This window comes from Rattus norvegicus, chromosome 1 (genome assembly GCF_036323735.1).
Source record: "Rattus norvegicus strain BN/NHsdMcwi chromosome 1, GRCr8, whole genome shotgun sequence".
In the NCBI taxonomy this organism is placed as follows: Eukaryota; Metazoa; Chordata; class Mammalia; order Rodentia; family Muridae; genus Rattus; species Rattus norvegicus.
Genome location: NC_086019.1, coordinates 85,867,657 through 85,881,446, shown reverse-complemented (window position 1 = coordinate 85,881,446; position 13,790 = coordinate 85,867,657). Strand labels below are relative to the sequence as shown.

Genomic DNA, 13,790 nt, shown 5'->3' with positions numbered 1-13,790 from the left:
TCATGTATACTTCATACAAACAATAAAACTTTCAACAAGCCACATTTGACTGTATTTGACTACTAATCTCCTGAGTGTCTGGGCTGTTTCTTAAGGTCTAGTCACTATCTTAATTTTGCAGTGCTGGGGATCAAACTTAGTGTTTTGTGCATGGTATACCATTTGCAAAATTTGAAAATCCAGAAACATTTGAGATAATAACTTCAATATATTTAATATCTCAGAAGGCTGAATGGAGATACCCAATAATTTAATTGAAATTCTAATAGAAAATATTGACCTATATACTTTACACTAAAACTCTCTGGGATCCTCAAGCATGAAAGTTTTTGTTTTTCCTTAAACAGTGTCCCATTGTGTAGCCCTTCCCTTTGCCTCCTTAGTTGGGGATTACTGGTATGTGTCCAGTAACAGGTTACTGAGGATCAGAGGTTTATTTAACACTTGATATTCTAAAGAGAAACCGTCCTCTAAGTTATTTACTCTGGTAAGTGTGTTTCCAATAGGAAAAAATCTCTGTAGTGTAGCTCAGTGACAGAGTGCTTGGTTAGCATGATCAAGGTCCTGGGTTGGATTGGATTCCCAGCATTGCAAAATTAACAAACTTCCTTAAGTCTAATATATATATACATATATATATATATATATATATACATATATATATATATATATATATATATCAGGTTTTTTTTGCCCTGGCTGTTCTGGAATTTACTATGTATGTACTCTAGGCTAAACTTGAACTCAAAGATCTGCCTGTTTCTTGCCTCCCCTCCAGTGCTAATTGGCCACACCCAACCCAAACATATTTTCTGAGGTCTCACATTGTCTCCCCCGCCCCCCCCCTCTCGACAAGACCTCACTCTTTAGTTCAGGCTAGTCTTGAACACTTGGCAATCTTTCTGAGTACTGGGATTACTGGTGTAGAACGTACTCTGGGATTTTTAAATTGTTTTCTTGAGACAGGGTTATATCTATCCATTTGTATGCTTCAAACTCAAAGAAGAGAATGACCTTAAACTTCTGATCTGCTGGCCTTCATCTCCCAAGAATTGGGAGGATAGGTGTGCACCACCATGCCAAGTTTTCTGTAGTGCTGGAGATCACATCAGGGTTTGTGCATACTAGACAACTACTCTCACAACTGAGCTATGTCTCCTGCCCTGCTGTCTAAATTTTTGAGTATGGATGTTTTGCCTGCATGCATGTCTTTGGACCATATGCATGCAGTGCCCAAGGAAGCCAGAAGGGGGAACTAGACCCTTGGGGACTTGGTTAATGGATAGTTACTGAGCTTTTTTAGTGCTAGGAATTGACCCCAGATTCTCTGGAAAAGAAGCCAATATTCTTAACCAATAAGCCATCTTTCCAGATCCTGCCATTTTTAAACTATTAAATTAATTGCTAGCATTAGTAATTTAACTTTCACATAGAGATAATTAATAAACCAGATAATTAATAAACTTAAAAAAAAAGTTCTTGCAAAGTTGGACTGGTATTTCTGCTTGGCTACCATCACTCAATGGTGAGAACACAATTCGAATTGCCATAATCGCTACTAGTATGATCCCTCAATTGCTTGTCCCCGTAGGGATGAGTTGTTACCCTGATCTGGCAGAAAAGGTAAAAGGTTTTTGTTTTGCAATGAACACCGTCAGTTAAGAACATACTTCAGTCTACTAAAAGTCTGCCTTCCTCAGAAGAGGTCAGCTATCATATGCCCTGTGTTCTCTTTCAATGACTTTCTTAGGCTTATACTTATCCTTCTGCTGATGTTGCTAGCAACATGTATGGTCCTTACACTAGTGCAGGGATGCTCAGAAAGGCTGAGAAGTGATGCACACAACACAGTAGGTGTCTTCAAACTGGTACAGAAGAAGAAAACTCACCAGAAAAGCAAGTGAGTGACTCTCCAGGAAACAGGAGAACCTGGCTTAGGCTCCACTGGGAAGGGGTTTCAGGTGGTAATCAGGCCTTCAGTATCTCCTCCTGGAAGGGTGAGGTGGTCATTTTTGAAAACTCATCCAATATCTTTTGCCCTGAAAACAGGTAGTGAAAAGCAGGGGGAAGTCAGAACGTGGATCTCAAAACAAGCAAGGACATGGGTATGAAATTGGGGAGAAAGGCAGTTTGGGGAGGAAACGAAGCAATGCTAAGCTGGAGAGAGAATGTGGGGGAAATTACTTTTTTTTTAAACCCTATTCCTTCCCCCCACCCCAGCCAGTTAAGAGGAACCTAGAGGGTCGTGTGAGGCAAAATCTAATTGGGACAGAACTGATGAAAAGGATTTTTTTTGTTGGAAAAGTCAGAAGGGAGGGTTAAGAGGCAAACACATTAGAAGAGAAACTGGAAAAAAAACATGAGTTGGTCTCTTATAATTGAATAAGTATTCCAAAAGGGGAGATTGTAGGCTAGATAATAATACTGTTATTCTATTTTTTGTTGGAATCTAGCGAGACCTTGGTTGAAAAAAAAATAGTATTTTTGCTAGAAAAAGCACAGGGAGAGGCATGATCAAGGAAGAGAAGAGAGTTTGTTGTTCGTGCTGGAAGATCCTCGAAAAGAGATACATTCGGGTTACCCAAAGCGGGACACCTGAGGAGGAAGGGGGCGGTCAGCAGAGGGGCCTGCGAATGCAAGGCCGCGGTGCAGAAGGCGCAGAGGTCGGGTAGGGCCCGCGGCGCGAGCTGGGGCGCTGCGAGGGGGCAGTTGGAGGACCTGGCAGGGACCGGGTAGAAAATAAAGGTAGGTGCAGCGGGCTGGGGGCACCCCAAGAGTCTTCTCCAAGGAGGAAGGGGGCTGCGGGGGTGCAGAAGGAGCGTGCGCGACGCGGAGCTGAGCGGCGTCTTTGGACAGGAGCCACACAGGCCCGCGCTCGGGGAGGAAGATGAAGCCAAGGAGAGGGTGAAGAGGGGTTGAGGTGAGAGGAAAGGGCGGGCAGACAGGGCTAGGGAGAAAGGGGAAAGGGGAAAAGGGCAAGGGCAGCAGCAACCGGGTTTTACCCGCCCCCGGGGGCTCGCGCGCCGGGCCTCGTGCCTCGCGCCTCGCGGGGCCTTCCCAGCGGCCGCCCGTCAGCCGCGAGGCGCCCGGACGACGCCCGGCGCGCACGCGCAGCCCGGTCCCGGCCCCCGGCGCGTGCGCCTGCCACGGTGTGTGCGCGCAAGCATGGCCCGGCGTCGTCGCGAGCGAGGCACGTGCGGCCCGGGCTCGTAGCGCGTGCCCCTGGGCCAGACTCCCGGAGGCTTAGAGGGAAGGGGCGGGGCTTCTGCCGGCCAGGACCTGTAGAGGTCATGTGACCCGCCACGGGGCGGGAAAGGAGGCGGTTGGTCGCCATTTTGGGAGGCGGGCGGTTGGAAGACTGGGGAAAGGGGCAAAAGGGAAGGGCAGTAGGGGGAGGGGCGTGACAGAAGAACTGAGCCCTCATTAAAACAATGCCTGTGTGCACTGGACACCCTCCAGTATAGATCCCTGGTGACAGCAGTGTTCCCTGAGTGATGGAGACTACTAAAGCCGTTCTGAGCATGCTTGTGGGTAGGCTGATCCCGGGAGCTGAGCTGTTGGGTCCGCTGCAGGAATTTCAGACTGGCTAATTTATTTATTTGTTTATCAATTGAATCCAGGGCCTCGTTCATTGTTAGACAAGCGCTTTTGCACTGAACCATATTCCCAGTCTCCAGAAATTCTAGGCAGGGGCACTACCACTGCATCATGCCCCAGCCCCTCACTAGGGGAGATTCTAGGAAAGTTCTTTGCTGCAGAGTTCAGATCCTTAGTGGTAAATTCTACCCTGATGCTCTACCCCTGAGTATATCCTCAGCTCCCTTTAATAAATATCTGAGGCATTGTCATATTCTGTAGCCCAGGCAGGCCTCAGTTGATCCTCCAGCCTCAGACCCCGAAGTAGCTTTGATTACAGTCCTTCCCCTCTGTTCTTGGTTAACTTCTTAAAATTGATCTGTTTATTCTCCTGTACATCTCACAGAAGATTCATGAAGCCACATTTTATAACATTCAGTTTCTCTTTCCATTGTTCGAAATTTTACAAACTTGGAGACAAATAAACAGACTTAATACTAATGGCTGTATGGAAGTACTGTGCCACTCAGCCGTTGGAGATTCTGTGGCAGAAGGATCACCACATGTTTGAGTACAGCCTGGGCTACAGTGTGAGAACTTGTGTAAAAATTTTAAAAAGCATCGTTTTGATTGCTTATCCAGTCAAAGCACTGGCTAGCAACCTGATAACTCGAGTTCCAACTCTGAATTACATGGTGGAAGGAGAGAACCAACTCCCAAAGTTATCCTCCAACCCCCACATACACACTGTGGCATATGCATAAAAACAGACACACATTAAAATTTTTTAAATGCTTAAAAATACAGATTTGGTGCTGGAGAGGTGGCTTAGTGTGTAGAAGAGTTTGTTGCCATTGCAGAAGACCAAGGTTTGGTCCATAGTCCCCATATGGGGCAGTTTACAATAGCCTGTATCTTCTGCAAGAACAATAAACTCTTTTTAACCACTATGCCATCTCTCCAGTTTTTCTAGTCCTCTGCAAGAGCAGCAAGAGCTCTTGAACTCTGAGGCAACTCTCTGGCCCCAATAAAAACTAAATCCCCCAAACAAAACAAAACATTTTCATTAAGAAACATAAGTCTGGGGGCTGGAGAAATGTCTCAGTGGTTAAGAGCACTGGCTGTTCTTCCAGTGAACTTAGGTTCAATTCCCAGCTCCCACATGGCAGCTCATACTGTGTGTAATTCTAGTTCCAGGGCACCTGACACCCCCTACACAGACAAACACACAGGCAAAACATCAATGCACATAAAAAATTATAATCTCAGCCAGGTGGTGGTGGTGCATGCCTTTAATCCCAACATTTGAGAGGCAGAAGCAGGAGGGTTGTCTATAAGTTTGAGGCCAGCTTGGTCTACAGAGTGAGTTTCAGGACAGCCAAGGCTACACAGAGACACCCCCATCTCGAAAAACCAAAAAAGCAAAAACAAAAACAAAAACATAAACCGGTGCACTTAATGTGGAAATCGGTATAGAGGCTCTTGAGAAAACTGAGATTTCTGTTTCAAAAGAATTTTGCTTTGTGTTGATTGATGTCCAACTCTTTGAATGAACCAACAGTTCAACAGTATTTGCTAGGATGCCAGTGTGTGTCCAGTGTTGCACTAAACCTGGTGGCCCTGATAAGGTATGAGAGGGTCAGACACAGGACAGACAAGCTGACAAGTGTTTACATACCCTCTGGACCTGTTGGTCCAGTTGTTCCAGTTGGCAAATCAAACTTAGTTGGCAAGTCCCTTTACCGGATGAGCCATCTCACTGGCTCAGGTGGAACCATTTTCTTCAGCACTTCTGTAATGAAGTTGAGACTTCTTATGTTTGACCAGAACTGAAATCCATTGAACATAAAATTCATGGGGCTGGAGAGATGGCTCAGTGGTTAAGAGCACTGATTGCTCTTCCAGAGGTCCTGAGTTCAATTTCCAGCAACCACATGGTGGCTCACAACCATCTGTAATGCTCTCTTCTGGTGTGTCTGAAGACAGTGACAGTGTACTCATATACATGAAATAAATAAATCTTTTTTTAAAAAAAGAGCATTTGTTGTTCTTGCAGAGGACCCAAATTCAGTCCCCAGCACCTATATAGTTCACAGCCATTTGTACCTCCAGTTCCAGGGGATCAATGCCCTTTTCTGACTTCCTAGCACAAGACATAATGCATATGATGCAATACGTAACTGCATTCAAAATAACTCATAAAATAGATACATCTAAAAGCAAAAACATTAAAATTCATTCTGTGGAGAGATCCAGGAGATGCCTCAGTGGATAAAGTGCCTGCTGATCACGCATGAGGCCCTGGGTTAAGATTCCCAGTAGCCATGTAAAAAAGCCAGACACAGCTACTGGTACCTGAAATCCCAGCTCTGGGAAGGCAGATACAGCTGGAATCCGGAAGCTCTTTGGCCATTAAATGATCTCTAGGTTCAAAGAGAGACTTTGTCTCAAAACATAATGTGAAGGAGATGGAGATGGAGCTCAGTTTTAGAGTGCAGGTCTCTCACTGGGAGATACTGAATGCAATCTTCAGCAATACCAAAAAATAATTAGTAATGTGGAGCATGTTTGAGGAAGGCAATAGGCACATATCTCTGGCTTCTAATACGCATGCGGGCGCGCGCGCACACACACACACACACACACACACATACAGAGACAGACAGACAGAGACAGACATACAGGAGAGTGAGGGGATTTTGTTCTGTGTATTTAAAATCACATTTATTTTGGAGGGGCTTCCACATACACAAAATATATGTGAAGGACAACTTGTGTCAGTCACTCTCCTTTTACCAAGTGAATCCCATGGATTGAACTCCAGTTCTTGAGCTTGGCAACAAGCACCTTTACCCACTGAGCCATCTTGCCAGCCCCATTTGTGTTTTTATTTAACATATACAGCCATTGATGTTTGAATCAAAAATGGCCCCCTACAAATGCAGGTGCTGTGTATTTGTTTCTCAGCAATGGTACTGGTTGGGGAAGGTAATGATACTTTGAGGGGACAGCTATTTGTCCGAAAGAGGTCGCTTGCAGACAGACCCCTAGTTACAGGACTTCTTAGCTCCCTGGTCTACCATGTTGTAAACTGTCTCCACCACAAGTTCTGATGGATAGACAGAACTGCTGTACCCTGCTTTTCCACCACAGTCGGAAGAAATCCCTCCAAAACTGTGATCCAAAATTAACTTTCCTCCCATATATGGTTTCTGTTACCTATTTTGTCACCTGATACTGAGGTTACCAATACAGCACACCATGTCCAGATTTCTCCACCTTCTCCCTGTGTAGCTCAGGCTAGCCTCAGGTTTACAATCCCCATGCCTCAGCCTTCCTGAGTGTAGTGAGGACAGACCTATGTCACAGTGCCCATCTCACTCTGGCTTTTTTTTTTTCTTCAGACACAGTCTTGTGTCTGGTCTCAAACTCACTAAGTAGGAGGGTGGCTTTGATCTTTTGATCCTCCTCCACTTCCCAATGCGAGGAAGTTTACCAGGAATTGAACTTGGGATGTCATTCATATTAGGCAACCACTCCACCAGTTGAATGACATTCTCAGCTTTTCCTGATTATCTCTTTGGTTTGTTTGTCTTTAAACTTTGTAAGATTTATTCACTTATTTCACATGTATGAGTGCTGTGCTAGCATGAATGTGTGTACCTAGTTCCTGTGGAGGTCAGAGAAGGTATCAGATGCCCTGGAACTGAAGTTACAGATGGTTGTGAGCCATCATATGGGTATTAGGAATCAAACCCTAAGGCCTCTGGAAGAGCATTCATTGCTCTTAATAACTGAGCTGTCTCTCCAGCCCCCTGAGCATAGTTTCCGTTGAGCAGGTTATTCATGGTCCTTCACCCACATGGGCACACTAGGGAGAATGGACTGAAGAGGAAGGGCTTAGGGTATCCCATATTTGCATTCTGAGAGGGTCAGGCCTCAGAGAAGCCTACTAGTGTGGTCACTGACAAGGAAGGACCAAGGAAATAGAAAAAAAAATCAGAGATTGCCCCAGCAATATACAAGGTAAAGAGCAACTCCAGCAGCCCAGGCCTCCTGCTCTTCTCAGCCATCTTTTCCTGGGCATTGCTCAGCCCCTCCTTCAGTGACTCATGCTTTGAATCACTTCCTGCAAACATCCTTAGCCTCCTTGCCACTCTGGTCCTCTCAGGTATGCACCTGACCAAACTTCAGCTTCCTGTCTTCTCCAGGCTGGCTGAACCAGGAAAAGGAAACTACTTAGCCAGCCTGACTGGTTCTTCTTGAATTTGAAACCTCAGACCTGTGGTAAGCGCAGGACAGTCTCTCCCAGTAAACTGGAAAGAACTGAGCCGGTGTTGCCTGATCTGCCCTCCTCCACTGACCCAGCCTTCTCTTCCCAAGCAGGGGGAAGTCATTGTTTGGAAATCCTTGATACCCATCTGCGGAGCACAGAGCACAACCTATCTTCTCCTCCCCAGCTGCCTCCCAGGGGAAGCTCGTTTAGGATACAAGCTCTAGGGTCCATCTACTTTCGAAAACAGAGGTCAAGCCATGCATGGTGACGTACATTTATAATCTCGGCACACAGGAAGGAGAGGTAGGAACACCAAGAGTTCAGGGATCTCCTTGGTTCATACTGCGCTTGAGAGCAGCTTGAGATACAGGAGACCGACCCTGTCTCAAAACACCAAAACACACACACACACACACACACACACACACACACACACACACACACACACACACACACGTACGCATGCGCGCGCAGTGGGGGAAAGAGAGGAAAAATATTTTTAAAAGAATAATTTGTGCTGGAGGGGTGGCTCAGCTGTTAAGAACACTGGCTCTTCTCCTAGAAGACCCAGATTTGATTTCAGCAGCCATATGGTTCAGCCCAACCATTTGCAACTCCCAATTCCAGAGGATCCAGTGCCCTCTTCAGACGTCCATGGGCACTGCATGCAGGTAGTGATGCAACACACAGTCATGCATACAGGCAAAACACCCATACACATAAAATAAAAATAAACAGATCCTTAAGACAAGAATAATTTGGGTTAGAAGAATAACTCATCTGTTGTTAAGAGCACATACCTTACTGCTTTAACAAAGGATTAGAGTTTGGTTCCCAGCACTCAGGCAACTCATATCTGCTTGCATTTCTGGCTCTGGAGGACCTGTTTTTTGGCTTCCAAAGACATTGTACTCATGTGGTGTACAAATATGAATGCATGTGAAATACTCATACATATAAAAAATAAAATATTTTTAAAAGCATTGATCTGAAACACTTTGTATGAATTTGTAAATGGAATTTAAGAACAAAAGGTTAAAAAAAAATGGTAGTCTGGTCACAGACTATGCCCAGAGGTCTGTCTTCTCTTCTAGGTGATTCTGGACACTGTCAAGTTAACAAATTAACAGTAACCACCAGTGTGTGTGGTGTGTAGTATGTGTGGTGTAGTATATGTGTGTGTGGTGTGTAGTATGTGTGTGTGTGTGGTGTATGTGTGTGTGTTTGTATATGTGTTTGTGTGTATGTGGTATGTATGTGTGTGTATATATGTGTGGTGTGTGTGTATGTGGTATGTATTGTGTTGTGCACGCATGCGCGCACACACACACACACACACACACGCACACACACGCACACGTGTACATTCATGTTCATGTGTGCACGGTGTGCATGCAGGTGCCAGAACATGTGTGTATGGAAGGTTGACATTTGGTGTCTTACTCTATTGCTCTTTTTTTTTTTTCCAGACAGGGACTCTAATTAAATCTGAAACTCGCTCACAGTCTCCCCAGCAATCCCCAGAGCTCCACCTGTCTCTGCTCCTTCCCCCACAGTAGGGTAACAGACATGTGGCATCACACCATTTGACTGTGATCACCCTGTGTGTTGCTCTCACAGTGTGGTTTTAACTTTTACTTCCCTAATGACTAATGATGCTGAACACTCTTCACGTATTCTTTGCTGCTGTGCTAACCACCATTTGCAAGCTGGCCGCAGTCTCACCACCTCCAGAACCCTCATATCCATATTTACCAACCTGAGGGCTTAATTTTCATTCTTTCTCTTCTCAACGACCTTACTCCTGTCATAACTGTTCTTTTTTGGTTTTTTGGTTTCTGAAAGATATTTTAGGCTGGGTATCATGTCACACTCCTATAATTCCATCACGAGAGGTACGTGCAGGTGGATCACACTTGAGATATTTGTGAACCCCTGGGAACTGAAACTCGGTTGTCTGGAAGTTCAGCCAGTGTTCTTAACAGCTGATTCATCTTTCCAGCCCCACGGTGAGTTTTAGCCCAAAATCTTGTCTCAAAAAGTCAAACTTGGAGCCGGGTGTTAGTGGTGCATGTCTTTAACCCCAGTCCTTGTAAGGCAGAGGCACAAAGATCTCTGAGTTTGAGGCCAGCCTGATCTACAGAATGAGTTCTAGGACATCCAGGGCTACATAGAGAAACCTCATCTTGGTGGTGAGGGGTGGGGGAATTGGAGAACTAGAAAAGTGGCTTGGTGATTAAGCCTTTTAGGCATAGGATTTTTTTTTTTTTTCAGAGCTGGGGACTGAACCCAGGGCCTTGAACTTCCTAGGCAAGCGCTCTACCACTGAGCTAAATCCCCAACCCCGATTAAGCCTTTTAGAATACTTTACTTTGGCTTCTAGCAACTTACAACTGCCTATAACTCCAGGTTCAAGAGATCCGGTGATCTCTTCTGGTCTCCAAGGGCATCCACACCCCAAGCATTTGTTTGCACGGACACACGGGCATACACAAAAATAAATCTTAAAAATAAAAATAAATCTTAAAAAGCAAAAATAAAATCCCAAGGCTGGCAAGATGGCTCATCAGGTAAAAGGCTCCTGCTAACAGGACTGATGGCTGGAGTTCAATCTGCACAACAACATAAAGGAAAGAGGAAATGTACTTTTACAACTCAGTGACATGCCCACAACCCCCCCCACACATACTTAAGAATGAAAATAAAATATAAAAATTAGTGAGTTTGGATGTGGTTGTGCATGAAGTTGGGAGGCAGATGGAGGTGAATCTTGATAAATTTTAGGCCAGCCTGATCTACAGGGTAAGTCTCAAGCCAAGTGACATAGTGAGAAAATGTCTCAAAAACACACAAAAAATTGGTTAAGTTCTAAGTAACTTTCATTAAGTATATTGTCATAATGGGTCTATTTTACCATTATGTTTGTGTGTGTATGTATGTATGCATGTATGTATGTATGTATTTATTTATTTATGTTTTTGGAGATAGGGTTTCTCTGTGTGGCCCTGGGTGTCTTGGAACTCACTCTGTAGACCAGGTTGGCCTCAAACTCACAGAAACCCACCTGCCTCTATTTCTCAGGTTTTGGGTTTAAAGGTATGTGCTACTGCACCCGGGTTATGTAAATTTCTTTAAAGTGCCTGTCTTAGTTACTTTTCTATTGCTGTGGTAAAATACCAGGAACAAGGCAACTTATATAAGGAAGATTGTTTGTTATTTGTTGATTTGTTATTTATTTTAGCTTCTGGTTCTGGAAGAATGAGAGTCCATCATCCTCACATCAGGGCTATGTAGTTGCAAGCATGTTTGGTAGCTGGGCCCGGAAGCCGAGACAACAAACTGGACATCATACATCCTTTTGAAACTTCAAAGACACTCCCTTCTAGCAAATCTATTCTTCCTCCCAAACTTACCCAAACAGGGCCATCCAACTGGGGACCAAGTATTAAAATACTGGAGAATGTGGGAGACATTTCATTCAAAGGATCACAGTGCCTCACTGATAAGTTAAACTTTATCATAGACATATGTATAGAAGAAAAATTAGAAACAAAAGACAAACCTGGCAAGTGGCAGACACCTGTAATCTTGACAATGTGGAGGTTGACCCAGGAGGATTACTAGAAATGGGAGACCAGCTTGAGCGACATAGTGACTTGAAGCCGAGCATGTGCTACGGAGTACGTTCTTATGACAGGCTTTCTCTACTTAGCCCTTACTGTCTTGGAACTCATTATGTAGCTCAGGCTAGCCTCGAACTCACAGAAATCTACCTGGCTTTGCTTCTAGAGTGTTGGGATTAAAGGTGTGTGCCATCCTGCCTGGCTTAAATTCATTATTTATTTTAATTTACAGTATATTTATTTGAGTAGGCGATACAAAGTTCTAACTTTACAAAGCTACAGAATGAGGTGGGCAGTAGTGGCACAGACTTTTGATCCCAGCAGTAAATTCAAGGCCAGTCTGGTCTACAGAATAAGTTCCAGGATAGCCAGGGCCAAACAGGGAAACCCTGTCTTTAAAAGCCAAATCAAATAAAAACAAAAACAGTTACAAAATGAGCTAGGACCCACCCAACTCCTGTCCATTTCATTTCCATTTTGAAATTTATTCTGTGCAATTTATCAGCAAATGATTTGTGTCTTCATCAATACTTTTGGCACTCATAGGACTCCCCTTCTCCTTGAGTGGTTGCAAAAGCTGTTGTGTCACTTCGCGGTTTTCTTGTTTATTACAGTGACTTCCTGTTCCACTGTGGTCTTGGATCATAGTTGATTTCAGAGTCCTTCATCGTTGGGCAGCTAGGTTGCTAATCTACTTTTTAAACCATATTCATGATTTTTTTTTTTTTTGGTTTTAGGAATTTTTACGAAAACGTGCACCTCAGTTTCTTGACTGGCTTTTATTAAGGAAGCTGACAGACACCCCAAAAAGGATTCTTCAGATCCAAAATCCCATCCTTAGTGGTCCTGTACTCTAAGAGCTGTCAGCCGCCAGCCCTGCTCTCCGAGGCCACGCCTCCGAAGCCCACCCGCTCGGCCTGATTCAAATCCAGCCAATAGAAGCGTGTAAACAAACATAAGCCACGCCCGCTGCACGAATAATTTCGAGCACCGTGGCGCGAAGCCTATTTTATCTTGTAAGTGTGTGTGATGGGGTGGAGGTGGGGAGGAGCTGTGGCCACGCCCCCACCTTGAGCCAATCAAAGACCAGACTCCGCCCCTCGCACTTGCGGCGCTGAGGACCCCAGGCTGGGCTTGTCTAGTCGCTGCCTGATTTTGCTGTGGGATTATTGCGCTCTGATCGTGGCTGTCCTCGAAGGGGTACCTTACAGCCACAGTGGAAGGGCATGGCTAGAGGACAGAGGCTACAAAGGAAGCGGTGCCTTCTTTTCCTTCTCTTCCTCTTCCTGGCCACCAAGACCCGGGGCCCTGAAAGTCTCGTGAAAACTTTCTCTTCTCCACCTTATTTAAAGTAACCTGGAAAGGCAGGAGTGTTTCAGGAAGGGAGCCAGGCTTTGGTTGTTGAAGTGTTCTATGCAAAAGAAAAAAGTGCACCAATCGTGTGCCATTGGTTTCGCGGGTAATGAAACAATTGGGGCGCAAAGTTCGAAGCTTCTGTTGCCTGACAGGAACCGCAGGAGAAGTGTTTCTACTTGCAGTGGTAGAAGCCATTTATTTAAAATGAGGTGGCAGAGGGGCTGACGAGGTGGCTCAGCGAGTAATGGCGCTTGCGACCAAAACTTGATCTGAAATTTATCTTCAGAAACCACAACCGTGTGTGTGTGTGTGTGTGTGTGTGTGTGTGTGTGTGTGTGTGTGTGTGTGTGTGTGTGTGGTTTCAGGTTTCCCTGGGCTACACAGCACGACTGAAGTCCACCTAGGCTATTAAACGGATGCTACTAACATCGTCTGTAGACAGATGGCGCTGATGAGGTTCTCCTGGGTAGGAGCTGGCAGTAGTGTGTTGCGTTTCTGAAAAGCTCAGGGCTCTGAAGAAGCTAAGGCATATGCAGAAATGTGCGAGAAAGGATGCTCACCTGGCTGGAGGATTCAGAGGACAAAATGATGTCAGGCCCTTTGGGCAAGGCAGTTCCCAATATCTGGACTTGCCCACAGCAAGACCATTGGACTTCTACCTTTTCTTTTTCTCTATACTATCATAATTAAAATCATCAGCCCAGCCTGGTGGTGCAGGCCTGTCATCACTGCTGCTAAGAAAGCTGAGGCTGGAGGATAGCAAGTTCAAGACCTGAACTTCGGCAACTTAGACCATGTCAAGATTAAAAGTGAACAAGAAGACTGGGGATGGTGGCTAGAGCCCTTGCTGTATGACACCCTGGGTTTAACCTGAAATAGAGATTAAAAACAAACAAACAAACAAAAAAAAAACAGCAGCCATCTGTCCCTTTGTGTGTGTGTGTGTGTGTGTGTGTGTG

The 13,790-nt window shown here is 45.0% G+C and overlaps 1 protein-coding gene across 7 annotated transcripts in view; it reads right to left on the bottom strand.

Annotated features, from left to right (window-relative positions):
• Zfp541 (zinc finger protein 541) overlaps window positions 1-3,118 on the bottom strand; it is a 36,426-nt gene extending 33,308 nt beyond the window's left edge. For 2 of the 7 annotated variants that reach the window (XM_063288451.1, XM_063288450.1), the window contains exons 1-2: window positions 3,003-3,118; window positions 1,890-2,039 (exon numbers count right to left, since the gene is read on the bottom strand). The gene's annotated coding sequence lies outside the window, so the exon portion shown is untranslated. Of the gene's footprint in view, window positions 1-1,889; window positions 2,040-2,581 lie in introns of all 7 variants that reach the window. The other 5 variants (XM_003748775.6, XM_006228357.5, NM_001107458.2 and 2 more) reach the window with 5 other exon arrangements.
• Window positions 3,119-13,790: the final 10,672 nt, after the last annotated feature.